The 26267-nt window shown below is 34.6% G+C and overlaps 1 protein-coding gene and 1 pseudogene across 1 annotated transcript in view; both read left to right on the top strand.

Annotated features, from left to right (window-relative positions):
* DPP10 (dipeptidyl peptidase like 10) overlaps positions 1-26267 on the top strand; it is an 883075-nt gene that overhangs the window by 530603 nt on the left and 326205 nt on the right.
* Positions 17738-20594, top strand: LOC122746119 (annotated as a pseudogene).

Here is a 26267-nt window from a genome sequence, read left to right on the forward strand (position 1 = left end):
GTTGCCACTTCACTTTTTAGCAACTCATGTTCGTGTTTATTTTCAGTGAAAAATCTCTCACTATATATATGTATATATATGTGTGTGTGTGTGTGTATAATATATACATACATATATATGTACATGCTCATATTTGTATTTTCACTTCAGTTATTTTTTCAAATCATGCTCCTGTTATATTAAGTAATGCCTAGAACTGAGGGAAAGAAGAAATGCTTCACTGAGAAAAAATAAGGAGAAACTTAAAATCACCTTATATAAATCACCCATATTGCATTGAAACAAACATAAGCATAAATTACACTGGATAAATAAGGCTTGAAGGGGACTTGTGTCATTAAAAAAAAGAGCCCATATCACTGAATCACTGCTGATAAGTGAGAATAAGATAAATCAAGTGATTTACCCAGAATGGGGATAGAAGCAGAACAAATTATGTTAAATTAAACAAATAATTATTAAATAGGTACTCTGAACAATCTATTGGACTTGTCATTGCAGGGAATCTGAAAAGTGTAAAGTCATAATGTAAAGTCATTTTCTTCATGGAAAATATAGCAAAGTTAAAGGATTTAACACACTAATGAAGGCTATAATACAAAATATGACAGGTTAAACAGAAAACAACAGCAGCAACAAAAGTAGAAACAGTATGGTTCAATCTGCATTCAGATTCCAAAGGTTTTTTTTTTTTCCTGGATGTGGAGAGCATCTTCCATCATGAATCCTTTGGAATTATATTGGCTCATTGTATTGCTGAAAAGAGTTAAGTCTATCACGGCTGATCATCACATAATGTTTTTTATACTGTGTACAATATTTTCCTGGTTCTGCTCATTTCACCCAGCATGAGTTCATGTAAATCTTTCCAGTTTTTTTCTGAAATCTGCTACTCATCATTTTCTATAGCACAATAGTATTCCATTACATTCATATACCACAACTTGTTAAGCCATTCCCCAATTGATGGGCATCCCCTCAATATCCAATTATTTGCCACCACAAAAAGTGAAGATAGAAATGTTTTTGTGCGTGTGTCCTTTTCCTGTTTTTATGATCTTTCTGGCATAAAGACCTAATAGTGGTATTTCTGGGTTGAAGGGTGTGCACAGTATTATATCCCTTTGGCCACAGTTCCATATTGTTCTCAAGAATGGTTGTTGGATCAGTTCACTGCTCCACCACCAATGCATTAGTGTTTCAATTTTTCCACAGCTTCTCCAACATTTATTATTTTCCTTTTTTGTCATATCTGATAGGCATGAGATGGTATCTCAGAGTTCTTTTAATTTCCCTCTCTCTAATCAGTAATGATTTAGAGCATTTTTTTCATATAGCAATGGATAACTTCGATTTCTTCATCTGAAATCTGCCTGTTCATATCCTTTGACCATTTCTCACTTGGGGAATCACTTGAATTCTTATAAATTTGATTTAATTCCCTTTATATTTAAGAAATGAGATCTTTATCAGAAATATTGGCTGTAAAAATTGTTTCTTAGCTTTCTGCTTCCCTTCAAATTATGGATGCATTACATCTGTCCAAAAACTTTTTTAATTCAGTGTCATCAAAATCATCCATTTTACAGTTTATAATATTCTCTTTCTCTTGTTTAGTAAGAAATTCTTCTCTTCTCCATAGATCTGAGACATAAACTTACTTTTCTGATTTACCTATGTTATCATCCTTTATGTCTAAATCATGTCCCCATTTTGATGTTTTTTAATATGTTGGTGTATGCCTAGTTTCTGCCATACTATCTTCCAGTTTTCCTAGCAGTTTTTGTCAAAAAGAAAGTTTTTATCCCAGAAGCTAGAGTCTCTGTATTTATGCACAGTAGATTACTAAAGTCATTTACTACAGTGTCTCCTCTGCCTAAACTATTCCATTGATCTACCACACTATTTCTTAGCCAGTACCAAATAGCTTTGATGACTGCTGCTTTGTAGTATAGCTTCAGATTTGCTAGTCCACCTTTCTGTACATTTTTTTCATTAGTTCTCTTAATATATTATTGACCTTTTGTTCTTCCAGATGATTTGTGTTAAGATTTTTGTAGCTCTATCACAGGCATTATTGTATAATCAAGACTTTCTCACTATATGGGGTCTCATTTCCCTATTTTTTGCATGAGAGGTTTGGACTTTTTGACTTCTGAAACATCTTCTACATAATGATTGGGTGAAACTATGAGATCTTAGAACTTCTGACTTCAAGTCTAGTCCCTTTTCCATTATACTATGGTGCCTCAAAATAAGTTTATTATATAACAGTATGTGATTAGAGAGCTACAAGGTACTTGGGTATTCAGAGGAGTAGGAGATAATACTTTCTCAATGTGAGAATCAAATAAGAAACATGAAAAAGTCACCATTTGAAACAGACTTTGAAGGAAAGTTATGTTTCAACAGATAGAAAATATCATGTGGTAATATTTTACACATGTGTGTGTGTGAGTGTATGCCTCTGTATCTGTGTTTATGTGTAGGGACGAGATGTTAGGAGGGAGACATTAAAATCATATAAATAACTATGATAGCATAAAATGTAAGGACTTCAAAGGAAAGTAATACTAACACCTGCCCATAATCTCCCATAACAGGTTCTGATTTTTAATCATATCAAGATATGCTCTTTCTTGAATACCAAAGATGAAGCAAAATGTTATCACTTTTACCCTTAGTACAATACTAGAATGCCATATGATGTAAAGATTACCAAGAGTCAGGAGTTCTGTATTCTACCTGTAGTTCAGTCACAAGCTAGTTATGTGTCCTTTCTATCAAGTCTTACAGTCATTTTTAAGACTAAATAAAACTGTCTTTCATATTTAATAGCCTGGCTAGATCAAATCTAAGAATAAAAAGTTCTTCTTAGCCCAGAACAAAAAGATCATATCTGTAAATGAGGATAATAAGATCACCTACTTCCCAGAGTTGTTGTGACAATGAAATAACATCTGTGAAATGCTTTGTAAACATTAAGGTACTATATTTTTTACTCAGTTTTTCCATCAATAAAATGGAAATCATAATAGTTGTCCTGCCTACTTTGTATACTTGTTGTGAGGATTAAAGTATTACAATTAAAATTCTCTATAAAATGGATAACACTACAGATGTGAGCTGTTAATAGCTAGACAGACAGGCAGATAGATAGATAGATAGGTAGATAGATAGATAGATAGATAGATAGATAGATAGATAGATAGATAGATAGATAGATTGATAGGAGTTGTTGCTATTGTTGACTGTACTTCATTTTCGAGGAGGACCATGATATTGGGGTATTATCATGACTTGCAGTGAATCAATTTAAGCAAGGAAAGATCTGTGCAGGTTCACCAACCTCACTCTCTCCTCCACGGCTATCTGGGTAGAGTGACAAGATATAAATCAAGATGACTGGAGATGGCCCCAGATGTTTAAGACAATTGGGGTTAAGTGACTTGCCCAGAGTCACACAGCTAGTAAGAATATGAGGCCACATTTGAACTCAGGTCTTCTGAACTTCAAGGATAGTGCTTTATCCACTGCATCACCTAGCTGCCATATATGCATGTATATATGCATGTGCCTATATGCATATATATGCACGTGAGTATGTATATATGCACGTATATGTATATTATATACATGTTCATATATGTGTGTTTGTATAAGTGTGTGTGTACACACAAAATAATAGCATATCTGATTAATGAATTCCTAGATAGGTGAAAAAATTTGTCTCTCATTATGTTTCTATGCCCCTAAGCTCCTGGGACAGTGTCTACCAATAGGATGTACCCATTATATGTTTGTGAAATTGAACTTCTAGTTTTGCAGATCTTATCCTTGAGGACATATGATGAAACTTAAAATGGATTAGTTAGTATAAATAAATTAGTCATCATGATGAAAATCAAAAGCCTTTATTTAGTACTTTAGCCAAAATATGTCTCATAATCAATCTTTTTCAGTCCCTATAAACATTTCAAGATAAAAGGGAAATATTATTATTATTATTATTATTATTATTATTATTATTATTATTACATGTGGAGAAACAAAGCCTCAAAAAGGTCAAGTGACATACCCAAGGTCACACAGTCTGGCAGAGGCCAAGTCTTTGGCCTCCAAATCCAACTACATTCCTCTACAGCAGTCTGACTCTGTGAACATTCATTTTGATTTTATTGCCTGCTGCTTGAGGTGAAAAAGACTTAAAAGGAACTTACTATGCTAGAAGCAATCCAAAAAGCTTAATGTGGGTATCTCAATGTATACTCTTCCATAATTCATATAGACATTATTCTTTAATATGCTAGGAGGCAATCATTTGACTTTAAAACACACCAATAGCCATATTAGCCCCAATACGTATGGTTAAAATTGCATGATTGCCCCAAAGCTTTAGTGAAAGCCTATATACTCAAGTTCAAATTATATTTTCCCTATTCATAATAAAGTTCTGAATAATGAAAGGTTGAAGTTAGTGGAAAGCAAAATAGTAAGTGAAGTATCATTAAGTATTTGGTATTAATAAAAATATTAATATCGATTAATTGATTGATCCTAAATACTGTCATTCTCAGAGCTTACTACTCTGATTTCTCATTATATACATACTTTCATGGACACCTCAATATAAGAATATTGGCTTCTAATTGGATCAATTTGGAAATAGAATAAATAACATAGAAGATAAAGTAGTAGACATTACCAAAGAAGTAGAGTCCTTGAAAACAAGAGTACACCAAATAGAAATCAATGATTCCTTGAGACAGCAAGAGATATTAGAACAAAATGAAGATTGAAAAACTAGAAGAAGAAAATGGAAGATATTTGGTAACAAAAACAAATGACTTGGAAAAGTGGTCAAGAAGAGATAATATAAAAATTATTGAGCTCCCTGAAAACATTGATATAATAAAAAGCTTGGATGCTATATTTCAAAAAATTATCAGTGAGAACTGCCTATACTTATTAGGAACAGAAGGTAGAATAAATATAGAAAGAATCCATAGGTCACCTCCTCTAATAAATACTCCCAGGAATGTAATAGTCAAAATTTAGGACCAACATGTCAAAGAGAAAATACTACAAGAAATCAGAATCAAGCAGTTCAAGTACCAAGGAGTTACAGTTAGGATCACACAAGACATGGCTGGCTCAACCATAAATGAGAGGAAATCTTGGAATAAAATATTTAGAAAATCAAAAGAGTTGGGCTTACAACCAAGAATGAGATATCCTTAAAAAACTTGGTATAGTCCTATATTGGAAAAGTGGCCATTTAATACAGTAGAAGATTTTGAAGAATTTTTGGTGGAAATACCAGAGCTGAGGAAGATGCTTGGAATACAAACAAATGAGTTCAGAGAAATCTAGGAAGGTCAATTTATTGGAATAATTGAAAGGAATTTTATGACATAATGCTAACATTTTAAACATTTTTTTCCAGTTATATGTAAAGATTTTTCAACATTTATTTTTATGAGATTTTCAGTTTCAATTTTTTATTTCTCCCTTCCCCCCCTCCCCAAGACAGAAAACAATTTGATATAGGTTATATATGTACAATCACATAAAACATATTTCTGCATTAGTAATGTTGAAGAAGAAGCAGAATAAATGGGAAAAACTAAAAAAAAAGTAAAAAAAAATAAAAGTAAAAAACAGTATGGTTCAATCTACACACAGATTCCACTGTGCTTATTTTTTTCTGGAGGAGGAGAGCATTTTCCATCATTAGTCCTTTGGAATTGTCTTGGATCATTGTACTGATGAGAAGAGCTAAGTCTATCACAGTTGATCATCACACAATGTTGGTATACAATGTTCTCCTGATTTTGCTCACTTCCCTCAGCATCAGTCCACTTAAGTCCAGGTTTTTCTGAAATCTGCTTGCTCATCATTTCTTATAGCACAATAGTATTCCATTAAATTCATATACCACAGCTAGTTCAGCCATTCCCCAATTGATGGGCATTCCCTCAATTTCCAATTCTTTGCCACCACAAAGAAAGCTGCTATTAATATATATTTTTTTCGACATGTGGGTCCTTTTCCCTTTTCTGTGATGTCTTTGGGATGCAGACCTATTAGTGGTATTACTGGGTCAAGGGGTATGGTCAGCCTCATGTCCCTTTGGGCATAGTTCCAAATTGCTCTCCAGAATGGTTGAATCAGTTTAGTACTAGTGGGGATGGAGGGAGGAAGAAACTTATGGGTAGGCTTTGAGAACCTTGCTGTCTTCTGAGGATATTTGAGGCGGGGCGGGGGGGGGGTGATTAGTTCTAGTCTTAGGGTTTAAAGAGTGATAAAACCAAGGGTGATTAAAAAAAGTAATATAAAGGAAATGTGAACCTTTTTATTTCTCATAATTGGGGTACATGAGAAGTGTATATAAATAGACAAAGGAGAGTGATCATAGGTATAAAATGTTTTGGTATAAAAGTATATAAAACAAAGGTCAATCTGGGAATAGGGAGCACTTTATTAAGAAAGTGCAAATACTGGGTAGGTAAGAGTTATAAGAACAACATGTCCTTATCCTAAAGTGGGGATTAAAAGTTAAGTAGCACCTAAGGTCTTTTAGATAGCCTCTTAGATAATTGGGGAAATCGTTCAACAAATAGTTATATTGAATGTAATAATATATTATTTTATTATAGGAAGTGATAATAGGTGATTTCATAGAATCCTGGGTGGTATGAAGTAATTGATGCAAAGTGAAATAAAGAGTAAGAAGAATTTAAACCAATATAAGGACAACATAAAGAGAAAACAATTTTGAAACTAATGATACAAAGAACCAAGTCTCAAGGAGACCTGGAAATACTTTAAAAATGTTAGCCTTTTGCAGACAGAAGGGATGGACAATACAGGTAAAAAGGAACATTTTTAGATGTGGTCATAGTATGGATTAACCTCCCCTCCCCCATTTGTGGAGGAAGAATTTGAAAGGAAGAAAGGGAGGTTAATGGGAGGTATAGTTAGTAATAATGTAATACTAATGTCTTAAGGAGTCATTGTAACATTTCAAATTCTCTCAAGGGAAGATAAAATAGCATGACAAGCAGAACTTTAAAAATGAAACTATAAAATTATATAATTAGAACAACTAGCATAAGATAGAATTCATAATTTCATATACAGTCCTATTTTGCATATTTTGATTTATGTATACAAATTTTCTAAGCTTTTTAAATGCAGCATTAAATTTAAAAACCAAAACAATTTAGCTTTTTTGGAAGACCTTTAGTAATTGGGAACCTACTGCTTTCTAAAGCATCCCATTTTGTCATGTTACTAAAATGTATGTTATTTTCTTTACAACAGCTGATCTGCTCTCCAAAATTTGTACTCATTGTTTTTAGTTCTGTACTGCTGCTTCCCACTTATTTTTTTTACTTTAAATAAAATGTTTATTTAAAAGTACTATGTAAATGTAGTTTACTTTTTAAAAATGATGAGAAGAATACTATCAGAAAAATCTGGAAAGACTTACATGAACTGATGCAGAGTGAAATGTATTATATACAAAATAACAGTGATATTGTAAGATGATCTGCTATGAATGACAGTTATTTTTAGCAAAGAAACAATCTAAGATAACTCTGAAGGACTTATGAAAATTGCCATCCATCTACAGAGAAAGATCTGATGTTATCTGAAAACAGATTGCAGCATATTTTTTGTTAGTTCCTTAATCTGGTTCTGCTTTTGTCTGTTTTCCTTTACAATCTAGCTAATGTACAGATATTTTGCATGACTACTCATGTATAACTTATTGAACTGCTTCAGTTCTAGGGCAAAGGGGAGAGTGGGAAGGAGGAAAAAAAGTTGGAACACAAAGTTTTAAAAAAAATTGATGTCAAAATTTGCTTTTACATGTAATTTGGAAAATAAAAATTCTTAATAAATAAATAAGAACTTTTTAAAAAGACCACAAGATATACCTTCTAAATAATCAAATGGGGTTGTATAAGGTTATAATCACAAATACATTTGGATATACAGGAAAGAGAAATAAAAAGGAATTTAATAAGGTTAAACTGTTTATGTTCTTTCATGGGAAAATGACATTGATAACTCCTAAAAACATTTTCATTATTAGGGCAGTTAGGAGGATATATAGACAGAGGAAATGGGTATGGGTTGAATATGATGGGATAATTATTTTTTAAAAAATAAAAAGAAAAGATAAGATTTTAATGCACTGGGAGAATGGGGAAGGGAGAGGTATAATGAGGTAAATTATCTGACATAAAAGAGGCACAAAAGAGCTTTTACAGTAGAGAGGAATATGGGGGTGATGGGAGACACCATGGGAACCTTATTCTTATAGAAACTGGCTCAAAGAGGGAATAAAATATACACTTATTAGAATATAGAAATCTATCTTAAATAAAAGAAAGTAATAGGAGAAGGGATAGGAGAATGGGTTGACTGATAGAGATGAGGGCAGATTGGGGGAGGTAAAGGTCAGAAGCAAAACCCTTATGAAAATGGAGAAGTTTAAAGGAGAGGAGGTTAAATGAGGAAATGGGATGGAAGGAAATACATAGTAAGCATAACTGTTAAAAAATGTACAAGAAAATTCTCTGATAAAGACCTTATTTCCCAAATATGAACAGATCTGAGTCAAATTTATAGAAATAAGAACCATTCCTCAATGGATAAATGGTCAAAGGATAGGGACAGACAATTTTCAGACAATGCAATCAAAGCTGGGGGCAGCTAGGTGGCACAGTGGATAGAGAGTGTGGCCCTGGATACAGGAGGACCTGAATTCAAATCTGGCCTCAGACACTTAACACTTACTAGCTGTGTGACCCTGGGCAAGTCACTTAACCTTCATTGTCCCGCAAAAAAAAAAAAAAAAGATATCAAAGATATCTATAGTATGAATAAATGTTACAAAACACTATTGATTAGAGAAATTAAAATTAAAAGAATTCTATAAGATTGTCTAATATGAAAGAAAAATAAAATGACAAATGTTGGAGGAGATTTGGTAAAATTGAGACACTAATGCACTGTGGGTGAAGTGATACACTGATTCAATCATTCTTTTGAGCACTTCAGACCTATGCCTGAAGGGCTAAAAAACTATTCATACCATTTGACCCAACAATACCACTATTAGATTTGTGTCCTGAAGAGATTTTTTAAAAAAAGGAAAAGGACCTATATTTACATAAATATTGATTGATAACAGCCTTTTAGTGGTGGCAAAAAATTGGAAATTGAGGGGATGTCTATCAATTGGGGAATGACTGAACAAGTTACTGTATATGATTGTGATGAAATACTATGGTTCTATAATAAATGAGTTCAAATTTGGCCTCAGACACTTGATACTCACTAGCTGAGTGACCCTGGGCAAGTCACTTAACCCTCATTGCTCTGGGGGAAAAATACATGTTGTGGATAATGACATAAGAATACTTCAAGGGTAAGAAGGAGTTAGATTATGCAAGGCTTTAAATGCCAAAGAGAGTGTTTTATATTTGATCCTAGAAGCCTTTCCAATTTACAGAATAGGGGATGTATGTATGACATCAGATTGTATGTGGTATGTATATGTGTTATTTCACATTTACCTATAGGGTTGAAACTTCAATATAAACTTTGCCTTATTTTGGATGACTCCTCTTTCAATACCTGTCACAGTGATGTTCCTTTTTAAGGAAATCATTGTTTTGTAAATTACAAACTTTTGCCTAATTGTAATCCACTAAAGGCAGGATGAAGGTTCCTCGAGAGCAGAAATTATTGACTTTTGTCTCTCCATTCCCAAATTCTAGCACAGTGCAGGATATTACCTGAGCTTAATAAATATTAGAATAGTTATTTAAAAAGACAACACTTATGACAAAAGAGATAATCAACATATGTTCTAAAGCATGTGTAGTTAATATTTTGAAAGGGAAAAGCAATATGGAGGATGATGCTTTGCAATATATTAATTTATTAGGAATAAAGCTTTAATAATATATATTTGTGGTAATATTAAGGAGTGATAACCTTTCTTATGATCATTTAGGAATTAAATAACAAGTTTCAGGATTCTGCTACAATGTCTCTCCTAATCACAAACCACTTAGCAAGCATAAGTCACATCTGTTCTTTTTGCAGTTTCATTTCTGCTCTGTAAACTTTAGGGAAGAAAGAAAAGAAAGATGTCATCTTTTTTGCCTGCATTATTTAGTTCAATTAAAAGAAAGTCAAACTCTTTGAATACAAAGCCAGCATAAGCTAAATTCTGCTCAAATGGCTATAGATGGTAGGAAAAAAAAGTTCATTGATTTATATTTGAAATTCTGTCTTTGCGATTTTACTAATAAAGAAAGGACTTCCTATTGGAAATGAATGGAAGATTGTAGTTAGAAACAATAGCAACTTAGCAATCACCAAGAATGGGTAGCATGCTGTATTCTGAGATATCCATTATTTTGTAAATGAGCTAACAGCTCAAGTATCTTCAAGCCATTCATTTTATACAGAGATTCACAATTCAACTTAAAAAGAAATATATCATGTTAAAACTATTCCTTCAAACCTGAAAATCATATAACAGTGGAACTCTATTCTTTTTACTATAATGGGTTAGTCTGTGAGGGGTGCATTATATCACATTTCTCAGAATTGCAAGATTGTATTTCTATGTTTGACCATTCAATGAATATGTATATGTGAGACACACAAAAAATAACATGAGAATTGCAGAGACACTGTGAATATGTGGATCTATAATGGAAGTTGCTTAGTTTAACACTGCTTTTTTCATTCTTCCTCATAGGTGTGTTGTCTACTTAGAAGTGATTCCTTTTAAAAAAGCCCAGATAATTTCTGTTGCTCTTTAAGATATTAATATGTCTTACCACTGCTTTTAAAGAATCAATTTATAGTCCTTAAAATCACCTTTGTACTACTGAGTTCTTAAACATGACAATTCATGGAGATTCAACAATTCATTCAGTGTTATTAGATGGTGATAGTGACTTTTAATCGCAGAAATCTAGAGGAGATAAGAAAAGTTGAATAAGTGAAAAGAGAATGAAGAATATGTTTTCATTTTATTCTGTATTGTCCATTTTTCTTGATTTATTTGTTATGTCCATTTGCTATGTGTTTGTAAAGTGGCTGAATTTTTGCAAAATTGATGATCAGTTTATTTTCTAATTCCTGATCTTGATTTTTCAGGCTGTTTGTAACTATACATGCTAAGATTTTCCCCTTCACTGGAAGGAAGCAAAATAAAGAACAGGACTTAAATGGTAGGAATCTCTCAATAGAAGGTGGTCAGAGTTCAAGTATTCTTTGATTTTTAGGCTACCAGTGAGTTTTCTCCAACAGTCAAACCATCTGCAGTGAAACTGTGAAATTTACCTTTCAAAAACTCATTGACAGAACACTTACCCACTTTCAAGCTGTCATTTTAATAAATGTTAAAACCCATACATTATTTTTTAGAAAGCTGCATTTTATCAAAATACTATTTGGAAAACATACAGAATTAAACTTTTCCCTGCATTTTCATTAGGCTGTTACAGTCCCTAATTTGGTTTTGTAGTGAATATATTTCCTTTTTGGCAGTGAAAAGAGATAGATGAAAAAAGAATCCCATTTAGTTGAATCTCTTTCACAGTATCCTTACATCATTTCCCTCTCTCCCTGGCATTATATAGAAAGGCTATGTTGATAAATATTGTTGCTTAATGGCTTTAATGTGATAAAGAATCTTAGAGTGAGATGATCATTTCCAAGTTCTGGCAGGCAGGGAGCTCTGGCAAATAAATACACACAGTATACACACACACACATACACATACAAGTATGTGTGTCTATGGATATGCATATGAATATAGGCATATGTATATGTATATATTTTTCCCAAGAAAATGAAAGTCACCTTTTCCACAAATCCTTCCAGAATTGATCAGAAGCTAATGGTTTCTATTTGGTTTTTTATCAGGCTATGAAACTCTTATAACCATACTTCCTCATCTCCCATCATATATATCCCCTTAGAGATGTTAAAGAAGTATGTTTTTCTTAGGAGTTATTCCCCCTTTATAATTCAGTAAAATTCCTCTATGAGATGTCTTATCACTACAGGAATTCTGAGGGAAAATTCTTTTCAGGAAACATTAGGAGATTTATATAAGATGAGAGAGAAAGCTTAACAGTTATATTTATTTGTAAATGTGTTATTTATGAATAAGAACTGTTATCTAGGGGGCAGCTAGGCAGCGCAGTGGATAAAGCACTGGAACCTGGATTCAGAAAGACCTGAGTTCAAATCCGGCCTCAAACACTTGTCACTTATTAGCTGTGTGTCCCTGGGCAAGTAACTGAACCCCCACTGCCCTGCAAAAACAAAACAAAACAAAAAATAAAAATTGTTATCTATAAATAAGAGAGGACAAGATCTATCATATAGAAGTTTGATCAATCCATTTTCTTGTATGGATTTATTAAAGTCCTAATATATACAAAAACCTACTGCAAAGTATAAGATATAAATGCAAAATTGAGATAATTCCTAAAAGCAGTTAGATTACATTCTATTGGAAACTAAAATATAGATTCTGCAATGTTCCCCTAAGTTTTGTTTTGTTTTGTTTTATATTTTTTGTTTCTGTTTGTGTTTGTGTTTTTTTCCTTTTGTGTGGCAATAAGGTTTCAGTGACTTGTCCAGGGTCTCACAGCTAGTAAGTGTCAAGTGTCTGAGGCCAGATTTGAACTCAGGTCTTTCTGAATCCAATGCTGGTGCTTTATCCACTGTGCCACTTACCTGCCCCTGGTTCCCCTAAATTATCTAGAAATGGCAAAAAAAATCATATAAAATTGAATAACAAAAAAAAAAAAACAGTTAAATGAAGAAGCATTCCCCTGGAAAATAACCAGAACACTTGATGCAATTTAAGCTTTTTAAGGTCAAGGATTTTTTTATCATTTCCTTTTATTTCAATCACCTTCCATAATGCTCAATACTTGTTTTGTCAGTCAATAAACACTTATTAAAAGCTTCCTATATACCAGATATTGTACCAGGCACAATGAGAATCAAAACTTAGTCCCTGCTCTCAAGGAACTCACAACATTTCGGAGGGAGATTATATACAGTCAATCAACAAGCAAGCTTTATACAGGATACATAGTAAATAATAAGCATAATGAAGACACACACATTAAAAGGAAAGATTTCTTATAAAAGATAGAATTTTAACTAAAACTTGAAGCAATAGCAGCTTGGAAGCAGAAAAGGAGGAAATCCATTAAAGATATGGTAAAATGACATATAAAATATCTCGGGAGGCAAAATGAGTGCATGGCTCCAACAACAGGGAGGAAGCCAATGCCACTGGATCAAAGAGTACATGGAATGGGGGCGGGGGAAAGAAGAGGGGACATAATTGTAAGGTGTAAGAAAACCACAAAAGTAGAGAAGGGGAATAAGTTGAGAATAAGAGAGTTGGTAATAAAAGATTTGAATACCTATCAAAGGATTTTCTACTTGAAATTGGAGGTGACAAGTAGCCACTGGATTTTATTGGGGGTTGGGTAGTGACATAGTTAGACTTGTACATTAGGAAGTACCAAATTGGCAACTGAGTAGAGGATAGAGTGGAGTCATTAAAGACTTGTTGCAGGAAGACCAGCCAGCCAGTTATTGCAATACTTTTCAGTAACATCAAATATAAAAGTCATTGAAAATCCAAAGGCTATGAGGGCCAAGAAAGAATCACTTTAAAGGAAGTTATAAAGTTAGGTCATTAGGACTAAAGGAATGGTTAGGCAGAGTGATGTCATATGTCATTATATGTCATACAAAGGTTATTCAAATATGTTGAAAGTGTACATGAAGAGAGAATAATTCCTAAGCTAGTATGTGATATGAACTGGAAAGAATGGATTTTTTAAAATTATTATTAAAAGTAGAATACCAGGATGTCTTTGTTCTGTGAGAGAAGGGAGATGCTATGTAATTAAACATAGATTGGTACAAAGTAAAATCAACTTCATATGTGATTTATTAATACACATGTTGGAGGGAGTACATGTGATTTCAAGGAATAAAATGTAGGCATTACAAACAAATCAGAAAATAGAATGTTTGCATATGATTTTTAAAGGGATATAACTATGAATGTTAACAGGTTCAATTTAATAACAAAAAGGAAGCAAAATAAAGAATGAAATAGAAATCAGAACCTCTAGAACCTGCTACTTACTTAGAATGTGTCTAAAGCTCAGGTACATATACTGATTCAAAGGTGTTACGAAAATTTCTGTCACAGTGTTAGACAAAACAATAAAAACAACAACAATAAAAGAAACAAACAACAACAAAAAGTCTCCAAGCCAAAAGAAAATCGTTTTATTGGGAGAGGGATCCTGTCTCACAATAAAGCCAGTTTCAGTTCTGAGATCCAAAGACATAGAGCCTTGGGAGTCCCAGATATTTATACTCATATTGTCCCAAGATTAAAGTATTGTAACTGAAGTTTGATATTTCTACAATAAGAAAATATATAGCCATGTCTTCTCATCTATTGGTCTCCAATGTCATAGTTGATAAGTAACATAGCTCAAAACATATTGAATTTCTGCATTGTGGAAATAAAAAACAAAAAATAAACATCTGTGGATTTAGAAGTGACCATCTTTGACAATCTGTCCCACATTTCTGACACTTTTAGGATTTTTGATGCATTCAAGATGCCTTAATCTCATCAATCTCCTTGCTTTTTGTCATATTTTAATAGTTCAGATTGGTCCATAATAACTCCAGAGTAACTATCTGGTGTACTTGAACTTTATCCTGATTGGTTCATCCTAACCACAAAGTTGTATAGGAGGATACTGCAATGTATGAGAAAATATGCTGATCCAAGCATTTGCACCTTGTTTTAATGCATTATCATCTACTGAAGCTTGAATCACATATATTGATAAGGAATGGCTTCAATCATGTAGAAAAGTAAGGAATGTGGGAAATCTCACTCACAAAAGGAAAGGCTATAACAAAATGGACTTTATTTTAATGGAATTTAAAAACAAAGTGTTGCAATCATGATTTAAGTTCAGGCAATAGTAAACATGCACACATAAAATCATAGATGGATATGCATACATACATATACATACATACACAAACATATATCTATATATTAAATGTTTAAAAGTGATCAAGAGAGCAGTGCTATGGTTTAAAAAACCATTAATATATCAATAATAATAATAATGTGTTAATATACCAAAGGACATAACTAAAATTCTTGGAGGAAAACTTATCTGAAATAAAACAAATTTGATGGTGAAACATTGATAATAGTAATGAATATAACAATTAGTATTTAAATCGTGTCCAAAATATTGTTATATATCAATTCATTTTATCATCTTCAGAGCACTGTGAGATAAGCACAACATCAACTATCCACATTTTGCAGTTGAGTAAACTTAGTCTTTGGGAGGTTAAGTAACTCATTTATGGTGACAAAGATGTTATGTTTCTGGGAAGAGTCTGAAACTACCTCTTATAAGTTCAAAATCTTATCATCCTTAGAGCAATGTGACATACATATATCTATTTTAAACATATTGCTGCTGAGCAAATAGTCTAAGAGAGGTTAAGTAACTTCTCCATGGTGATACAAATAGTATTTTTTTCTGAATAAAATTTGAAGCTAGATCTTATATATTCTAAATTCAGCACATTATTTGCCAGACAAAGTTATTTAATATTGCTTTTTCAGAGTTTGTCAAATCCAACAGAAAAATATACGTCAAAGTAGTTAGAGGAAATGTTGATAAAATGAATTTGATAACCTTTAAATTTCTGATTTAGAAACTTACTGAATTTGAATATTTCTCATATCATTATGGGACACAAAAGCATTCATGTGCAAGAGTCCAAAAATCATGAACAAATTTTGAAAGGCAGGAATCTTGGAGTATATTTTATAGTACAGAATATAATTCAATTAAAATTAATAAAGAAAAATGAACAAAATATGGGCATAAATAAGAATGAAGACTGAAATCTTAAATATGGTATACTTAAATTTCTATCTCATAGAAGCAATAAAAATGAAAAACAATAAAAATGAGAAAACATGCAACCATGTATGGGATAAAATTAAAGTCATCTTTGGAAAATAATTTGCTTCCCCGAATGTTTATATTAAGAAAAGAGAAAAAAAAATATGGTATCCTAATTAATTATATGTTTAATATAACAATAATACTAATCTAATTATCTACAATTCAAAAATAGATGTTAATATTATGAACTAAAGATAATTTGGTGTAAGAATTAAAGTAATAAAAATTATTTTAGTGATTAGTAATTCATTAATAATTAATCTGATCAAAAGAGGAAATCAAATAAACTCAAAAGTGAAAAGGAAGCAATTGATTTTTAAAATGGACAGGAAATAAATTATCATGAATTTATATTGAAAAAATTGTCCATATAAACCAAATGGAAAAGAACCAAAAAAGTCAGAATTAACCAGAGAAAAGAGATAGCCTAAATAATCAATCTCAGAAAAAGAAATTGAGCAAGCCATAAATTGAAAATCACTCAATGAACACACATACATGCACATGCTTGCATATGGATACATATGTGCATGTTATTTTATATTATAGATATACATATATATGTAAAATCAATTGGCTAGAATGATGAAATGTGTCTAATGAAAGGAAATATATTAGTCATAAATATAAAAATTTTAATGAGTTCAAAATAATCACCTAAGTCCAAGACAGGGAAAATTCAAATAGGTAACAGTTTATATATACAAAAATCAGAGATCATCTTTCTCAATGAATCAAATATATGATACTATAATCAGAGGAGATAAAGGAACTAGAGAACATAGTACTGTGAGCAGCATTATTTCTAGTAGTAGTAAGTAAATTGTACAATTCTATTTCCACGGTACTCTGCCCTGCTCAAACCACACGTGGAGTGCTGTTTTCTGTTCTGCATGCTACATCCTAGGAAAATATTGATAAACTAGAGAAAAATTCAGAGGATGTTAATTAAGATGTTGAAGGGTATTGAAGGTCATCAAGTCAACAGACAAGTTTTAAAAAGTAGAAGATTTTGGGGGTGGAGGTAGGCATGATAGTGTTTGTGTATTAAAAGTGCTGTCACAGGGTGAATAACTTAGATCTACTTAGCCATACAAGAGAGAAGTAAGGTCACAGTGGTAAGTGGAGATTGCAAAGAATCAAATTGTGTGATCATAGTATTATATATAGCATTAAAGCTGAAGGAAATCTTAAAAGGTATTTAGTGCCCTCCCCCTCCCCACTGGGTCTGAGGCAGCTGCCAAGTCAGGAGTCCCGGTGTCCAGCTGTCCGGCTCTCCGGGCCGTTGGGACGGACAGAGTGGCGCTCACAGGCTACCGGCTGAATTGGGCCACTGTCAGAGGCCCCTGTCCAGGCCGCAGCTGCAGGACTTTCCCATCTCCTACCTTCCTGACTTGCTGCAGAGATCTTCAGGGTTTAGAATGTCTTCTCTAGCCAACTTGTGGCACATAGGGATGAAGGAGGGTGGCCCTACCAGAAAATTGAAGATTGTGGAGGTAGAGAACTTCCAGGTCCCCAAATGCCTGTTTCTTTGGAGTTAAAGGCAGTGGTCTGGCTAAATGATAAGACAAGACATCATTTTGGTTGCCGCACTGTCTTCTTGGTGTGTTTGTACTGAATAATCATCACCATGGTTTTGAATGACCTTCCAAACTTAGAAGATATTTATACTTCCTTGTGCTCACCAACAATGGAAGACTCTGAGGTAGATTTTGACTTTGGACTGGAAGATGATTCAAAACATGACAGTATTTTGGGGAATTCTACTATCTTTATGGCTTTCAAAGGAAATATAAATGATACAGACTTGAAATGGAAATTGGACGCCATATTGGAGAATGTTCCCAGTCTTTTGCACATGGAATCCAACAAGCTCAAAGTATGGAAGGCGGAAGCTTGGAACAGTGTCCATGTTACATTTAGCATCCCCTGGGAAACTACAGAGCAGTTACAAATTCTGGCTCAGAACGACAATCAGCAACTCCAGGACGTAGGAATTCTCTCTGTTCAGATTGAAGGTGAAGGTGCAATCAACCTGGCTCTGGCTCCAAATCGAAGCCAAGATGTGCAAATGAATGGGCCTGTGGGACCTGGGAATTCTGTTAGAATGGAGACAGGATTTCCCATGGCAAGTGACCCAGAATTAATATGGATGAACAATCCTGCAGCTGTTATGATGTCCCAGGGTGGAAATGTATCTTCTTCCATGATAGCAGCTGGTGCTAACCCAGAGCTGCAGACCAGAGCACCTAGACCTGCTTCACAGTCAGATTCAGGGGGTCCACTCCCCTCTGGGCTTCCTCTACAGCAATAGAGTCATATCTCAGGGTCTTTGGCTCCTCCACTCCACTAAATGCAGACTGTTCCAGTTAACAGACAAATAAATCTACCTAATTTTCAATAGCTTCCACAGTAGCAGCAGTTGCAACCTAGACCCCTACAGCAACATCAGCAGCAGCAGCCACAGGGTATTTGGCCTCCTTTTCCTGCTCCCACTCAGGTGCCTGTGCCTCCTGGCTGGAACCAGTTGCCTTCTGGAGCTCTTCAGCCTCCACCAGCCCAGGGTGTTCTGGGTACATTAACAGCAAATCAAGGATGGAAAAAGCCCCCCCTTCCTAGTCCTATGCAGCAGTAGCTTCAGGCAACGCCATCTCTAGCCACAGTACAGACTCCTTCCCATCCTCCACCTCCATATCCCTTTGGAAGCCAGCAAGCCTCACAGTCCCACACAAACTTTCCTCCAGTGAACAACCCAGGTCAATTTACTGCTCCTCAAATGAAGAGCCTTCAAGGGGGACCTTCCCGGGTTCCTACACCACTTCAGCAGCTTCACCTAACAAACAAGTCTCCTGCTTCGTCCCCCTCATACTTTCAGCAGGGATCTCCTGCATCATCTCCTACAGTTAACCAAACACAGCAGCAGATGGGACCAAGGCCACCTCAAAATAACCCTCTTCCCCAAGGATTTCAGCACCCTGGCACTTCTCCTGGTTGAATTCCTGTGGTTCAACAGGGAAATTTACCACCCAACTTCATGGTGATGCAACAGCAAAATCAGGGTCCACAGGGTTTACATCCAGGTCTAGGAGGAATGCCTATATGGCTCCCACCTGGCTTCTCGACAGGACAGGCCAATCAGAATTTTATGCAAGGCCAAGTGCCTTCAACAGCCTCTGGAACCCCTGGGAATACAGGAGCCCCTTAGCTACAAGGAAATCAGAGTGTACAGCGCAGAGGTGGCCAAAGAACTAGTCCTCCCCAGAACCATATGCAAGTATCACATGGGCCACCAAATATGATGCAGCCCAATATGATTGGGCTTCATAGCAATATAACCAGTCAACAAACTAGTAACAATGGAGTTCCTCAGGTGAACATGGGCAGCATGCAAAGTCAGCCTCAGCAAGGACCCCCATCTCAAATGATGGACATGCATCAACAGATTGTTTCCTCCCAAGGACAGATAGTGAACTCTCAGGCTCAAGGAGCCTTGAATCCTCAAAACCCAATGATCCTTTCTCATGACCAACTTATGCCACAAGGCCAAATGATGGTAGCCCCTCAAAACCAAAACCTTGGGCCTTCAACACAAAGAATGACCCCCCAAACAAATGATTCCCCAGCAGGGTGAACAGATGATGGCACCACATAATCAAATGATGGGACCTCAAGGCCAGGTCTTGCTACAACAGAACCCAATAATAGAGCAAATAATGACCAATCAGATGCAAGGAAATAAGTAGCCATTTAATGGTCAGAACCAATCAAATTTTCTGACGGGACCAGCTCAGATAATGAGAGGACCAACTCCAAACATGCAAGGAAATATGATTCAGTTTACAGGACAGATGGCAGGACAAATGATGGCATAGCAAGACCCTGTGAACAGCAATCCATCTCAGGTTATGGGAATTCAGGGGCAGGTTTTAAGACTACCAAGACCTGGCTCACACATGTCCCAGCAACATAATGAAGCCACTACCCCCACAAATAATGAAGTCAGCATTTCCCAGATGATGCCTGATGTTTCCATGCAGCCATCAAACATGTTGCCACCCCATATGCAAGGAAACAGCACCTCAGGGAACCACTTTTCAGGGCATGGGATGCCTTTTAATGCACCCTTCAGTGGAGCAGCAAATGGAAATCAGATCTCCTGTGGTCAGAATCCTGGTTTCCCTTTCAATAAAGATGTCACTCTAACAAGTCCTTTATTAGTGAATTTACTACAAAGTGACATATCTGCAGGCCACTTTGGGGTGAACAGTAAACAAAATAATACAAATGCAAATAAACCCAAGAAGAAGAAACCACCATGGAAGAAGAAAAGTAATCAGCAAGGAGAACTTAATACCCCAGATTCATGCCCACCGGGCCTTGAGGAGTCTGACCAACAATCACTGTCTAGAGAAAAAGCAATTAACTTGGACAACACAGGCCCTAAACTCTCAGATTTTGCAAGTAGACCACCAGATGATAAAGCATAATGATGTCACTTGTCTTGTCTATGAAATACGAAAGGGGGCTTTGCTGGTGTTCTTCCTTCCCCTCAAGGAAGAAGCAACACTATTTTGTCCCTTGTAACCCAAGTGTATTTCCAGGAAATTTTGGCATGTGTGATGTTTGAGAATTTTGTTTGTTGTTGAATAAAAAACCTTTACAATAATAATAAAACCTGTCTAAAGGTACTTGTACCTTTGGATTCATCTCCACTTGGACCTTTCAGCTTCTTCCAAAGGAAAACTGAAATGGGATGGACCTCCCTGATCCTGACAGTATACACCCAAGTCCCAGCCATATTCAGAGAAGCCAAGTTTAAATGAAGAATTTTCCCTACTATTTGATCTAATATGCTCATCTGCCTTTTCTGCATTGTAAGCTGTGGATTTCCAAGAAATAAATCCATGTATCTATTAAAAACAAAGGTATTTAGTATGACCCCCTCATTTTACAAATAAGGAAACTGTGGCCTAGAGAAGTAATTCCCCCATGTTCAGAGTGATAAAGCCATGCTTTGAACCCAGGTGGTCTGACTTTGAATCCAGTACTCTTTCTACTTTAGCACTCTACCTCAAATGAAAGCTAGATGTAGAGAAAAATCTCTGTGAAAAGAGCTTTTTTTTTTTAAATGGAAAGGGCTTCCTCCAAGGGAAATGGAGGTCTATCTTATCTTACAGGATATCTTAAAGTAGCTAACTTGCAGAGGTTGGCTTATTCTTGTTCAAGTAAGAGGTAGAATAGATGGCCTCTGAAATTCCTTCCAAATTTCAAATTCTACTCCAAAGATAAGGGGTAGTGAAACTACAGTCTTCTTAACATTTAGCAGCTTACCATGCCTTTATTAACCATTGTCAGATTTTAGCTTATTAATAAAATTTGACACAAACTAATACCTAGTCCTTTAATATGTTATTTACTCAAACATGCTATAATTCTGATGATCATGTCACAAACTCATCATGCATAAATTTTGTGTACCATCCACAACCTTGTTCTCAGTTATCTGTCAAATAATGACCAGGCAGGAAACAAGCATTCATTAACTTACCTACTATGTTCCAGACACTGTGCTAAGCATTTTATACATATTATATCATTTCATTCTCACAAAAATTCTGGAAGGTAAGGACTATTATTATCTCAATTGTATCTGAGGAAACTAAGACAAACTGAAGTTAAATAATTTGCTGAGAATCGTATAGTTAGGATGCATCTGAGGCTAGACTTTAAGTCAGGTCTTCCTGACTGGAGGCCTGAATCACTATCCACTGTAGCATAAAGGAAAATAATAGATTTAAAACGGTAGCATGATGTGTAATGCATTTGATCTTTGGAAGCAGAATTACCTCAGATCTATGTCATCTCAGAATCTATACTGCAGGTATCCACTGTAACACTTAAAAATAAATCTCTTCTGAGTTACATTGATTCTCTTTAGTTTTGGAAATGTTTTGAGGTTGTGTATGTTCACAAATTAAAGAATGTTCTTAATTATAACAGCTTTCAAAACATTTATTGTCAATTTTTAAATGTTTTTAATTGCTTCTTTCAAGAAAAAGAGAAAACTTGAAATCATATGGTAAAATGTCATAATTTAAGCAGATTGTCACTTAAAGAGTTGTTTTTGTTCTCCCTCCTCTCCCATTCTTTACCTCTCCTCTCCCCATTATACAAGCATGCACAACTTCAGTCTGTTCCATTTAAATAATTTATTCATTTTAATCCATTTGTTATTTTAAAAATATTTGAGGGGCAGCTAGGTGGCACAGTGAATAGAGCACCGGGCCTGGAGTCAGGAGGAACTGAGTACAAATCTGGCCTCAGACACTTAACACTTACTAGCTGTGTGACCCTGGGCAAGTCACTTAACCCCAATTGCCTCACCATAAAAACAAAACAAAACACACACACACACACACACACACACACACACACAGAGTTTTAGGATCCACCAGTTTCCAGATGTTTGGCCTTGGGCAAATTAGACCTCTTTTTTCCTCGTGTAAAACAGACAATAATTATCCTGTGTGTGGCAAAAATTTATTTCAAGAACTAAATAATACATGTATTTTTTAAAATTATGAAGTTATATATGAAGTGAAGTAGCATTATTTTTAAACTTAACTACTTAATGAGAAAACACCATAGAATAATGGATATTTGGCCTCAGAAGCAGGAAGAACTGGATTTGATTCTAACCTCTGACTCATAATAGACTTTGCAAAGCTGGACAAGACTCTGTTTAACCTCTCATTGTTCCAGGACATTCTCTAAAATTATAGGAAATATAAAAAGTGCCAATCTGCAAGCAGGAAGGAAGTTCCATACAATTATTAAAATCATTGATCCAATCCTCCCAAAATAAGCTTTATCATAATAGAATTGTTGCAATTACTACCAATTGTTGAAATATTATTATTTCAATAGCTACTATTTGTTATCATCTCCCAATATATCCAGTTAGGATAGTTTACTCACCATACCATTATAATTCACCAATTTTCACTTTCTGCTATCATAAATAGCATGATATCCTCTTGATCATCTTCTCATCTATAGTCTCTTTGAAAATATTACTTAGTTAATAAATTCAATTACAGAAATTTACGGAGTATTTATTAAGGGAATATTCAGACACAAATCATTGTGTTAGATGCCAGGAATACAAAGACAAAACAAAATGACAAAAAGTAATAAAAAGGCTCTCCTCCTTTGATGTACATTTAATCCACTTTTTTTTTACCCAATCAAAATCTTGGTGCTTGTTGTGTGAAGACCCCAGGACCTTGCCCTCCTTTTCTCAAAGAGTTGAGTACCTGCCTCACAATCTCTCTTTCCTCCCAATCTCCTGTCCCTAGGACACAAACATAACATGTATTTATATTCTCTTAAACAGTCACTATCTTGTTCTTCAATGTACTTCCTTCTTATCATCTTAATATGTCTGAAGCCTATGATATTGCCAATTATCCCATCCTCCTTAATATTCTCTTCTTTCCAGAATTTTTAGGAAACCTCTCTCTTCTGATTTTCCTCCTACATATAAGACTACTCCTGATTTCTTCATCCAGGTTATAAATATGGGTGTCCCACAAAGCTCTGTTCTTAGATCTCTTCTCTACACCCTCTATAATACTTCACTTAGTGATCTCAGCAGTTTCCATTTATTTAATTATCATCACTATGCTAATGATTATAAATCCACTTATCAATACCCAACTCTTCTGTTGGTCTCTAGTTTGACACATCCCGCTTCCTTTTCCATATCTTGAATGCAAGGTTTCATACATGTTTTAAACTCAAAATGTCTAAAATGATCTTTCTTTCACCTAAGGCCTCCCCATTCCCACTTTTTCCTGTTGTTGAGGACACAACCATCCTCCCAGTGCCCCATGTTTGCATCCTAAATGTCATACTCAATTCCTCACTATTTCTTACCTTCCATATCTAGTCTGTTGCCAAGGTCTGACTATTTCAATTTCACAACATCTTTTGAATAGTCTCCCTTCTCTCCTCTGAGATGTTACCACAGAGTAAAGTTTCTCATCACCTCCCACCTGGGCTGTTATAATAGCCTGCTGGTGAGTCTGTCTTTCTCCACTGTAATTCAATCTCCATTATAGTAAAAAACAAATTTCTCTTCCTTCCTGCCAGACCTTCCCTCACCCCAATGAACCAATGAATTCCAGTGGCTCTCTATCACCTCTAGGATCAAATAAAAGTTTTCTGACATTTGAAGCACTTCATAACCCAACACCCAACACATACCTTTCCAGTCTTCTTTCATCTTGCTCCCTCCTATATTCTCTTGAATCAATGACACTGATCGCCGTGATGTTTCTCAAAGAAACCAATTTATCTTTGGATACCAGGCATTTTCTCTGGATGCTGGAATATTTGCTAAAATCCTACTTACTATAGTGAGCATTTCCTGCTCCCTCTCAATGGTAGTGCTTTCCCATCACTAATTATCTATCTATCTATCTATTTGCCTATGATCCATCTGTCATTTATGATCTATTTCTATCTCTAGTTGTAAATATAGATATATACATACATACAGTATGTTGTACATTATTCTTAATTGTACATTGATATATTCTCCCCATTACACTTTGAGTTCCTTAAGAATAGGGTTCTTTTTTTCTTTTCTTCATATTCCTAAAACTTGTGTAATATAAATTTATTAGCTGACTGTTATAGAAAATACTATAATATTTCACTTTATACATGAATACAATTGTTTTTATATAATATAATGCAATTTACTTATGTCTCCTCATGCATTTTTTCTAAGTCTTTGGGCCACACATACAAATCCTCATATTTAATTTATTAACCCCTTAAGGGGAGGTACCCATCCTCCTAATTATTTATGAGATTGTTCATAAGGCCATTAAAAGTCAGTGCATTTCAAATGAAAAGTGACAATGATAACATATATAATACTTTAAACTTTTAAGCATTTTCTATATATGAATTATCTCACTATAAGAAAAGCACAATTTTTTGTTTAATGAATACACATTTTATGCTTTTAAGGAATTGGATATATAATGAAGTTCATACATTTGTATAATTGTAATTTTTCAATGTCCTTTTTTCTGGGAATGGATTTGTAATTAATGAGAAATATCCACTTTGAATTGTAATTTGTAGAAAGAGAATAACAAATGGAGACTACATTAATAAATGACTGACCTGATGTGCTTTAAAATATACTTAGCAGATGTCTACATGATTAAAAAAATGCTCCCTTTAAAGGGTTGATATCTATAAGCCAATTTAAAAGATTATCAAATAAGGAGACTTAATGTAGAAGGCATATTTATTTTTGGCAACATGATCCATTTAAGTATGTGTGTGAATAAATGTGAGTACACAGATTTATATATACCTGACTTACATCTCTTCCAAAAACAATGCTGCAACATTATTTTCATCTCTTCCAACATTGCCCCCGGACTTTTATTCCTATCCATAGCCCCAACCACCTGCTGCCAACATGAGTACTATATGTATGTAATTTCATTTTAGGTCTTCTTTTTGGATTCATTTTTTCTCCCTAATGAACACTGTTTCAGTCAAACCAAACTAGTAGCCGGTCCCAGAATTTGTTTCCTACCTCTTTGCATTTGTCCAAGATAACCACCATGGGCAAAAGGCACTCCATTTCCAACTCTTGCTTTCTTTTAGGGTTCACCAATAGTGCCAATTCCTTCATATAAACACCTCTTATTCATTCATTATACTATACTTGTGCAAATGTATCTCCATCTCCCTCTTTCACTTCAGGAATATGAGTTCAGAGGTTAAGGGCATTTTTTTTTTAGTTTGCTTTGTATAATTAGCACATTATACAATAACTTGCATGAAGTATAGACTTCATAAATGCCATTAAATTTAATTTAATGCTAATTTAACACTTATTCATTTGCTTGGTTGTACTTGTTCTTTAGTTATTCATTTATGGGTATGTTATTTCCATTAAGCCCACTTAAGCAGAGAAACCATCTCTTCCTCTAATAGCTTTCAGTTTTTTTCCTTACACATCCTACCAGTTATGTCCAGTTCCACACCATGTAAATTGTAGGCCATTAATAAATGCTTACTGAGTAAAATGTATCCAGTTTCCTATTGAGCGTGTTTACCCATTGTGT

This window comes from Dromiciops gliroides, chromosome 3 (assembly GCF_019393635.1).
Source record: "Dromiciops gliroides isolate mDroGli1 chromosome 3, mDroGli1.pri, whole genome shotgun sequence".
Lineage (NCBI taxonomy): Eukaryota > Metazoa > Chordata > Mammalia > Microbiotheria > Microbiotheriidae > Dromiciops > Dromiciops gliroides.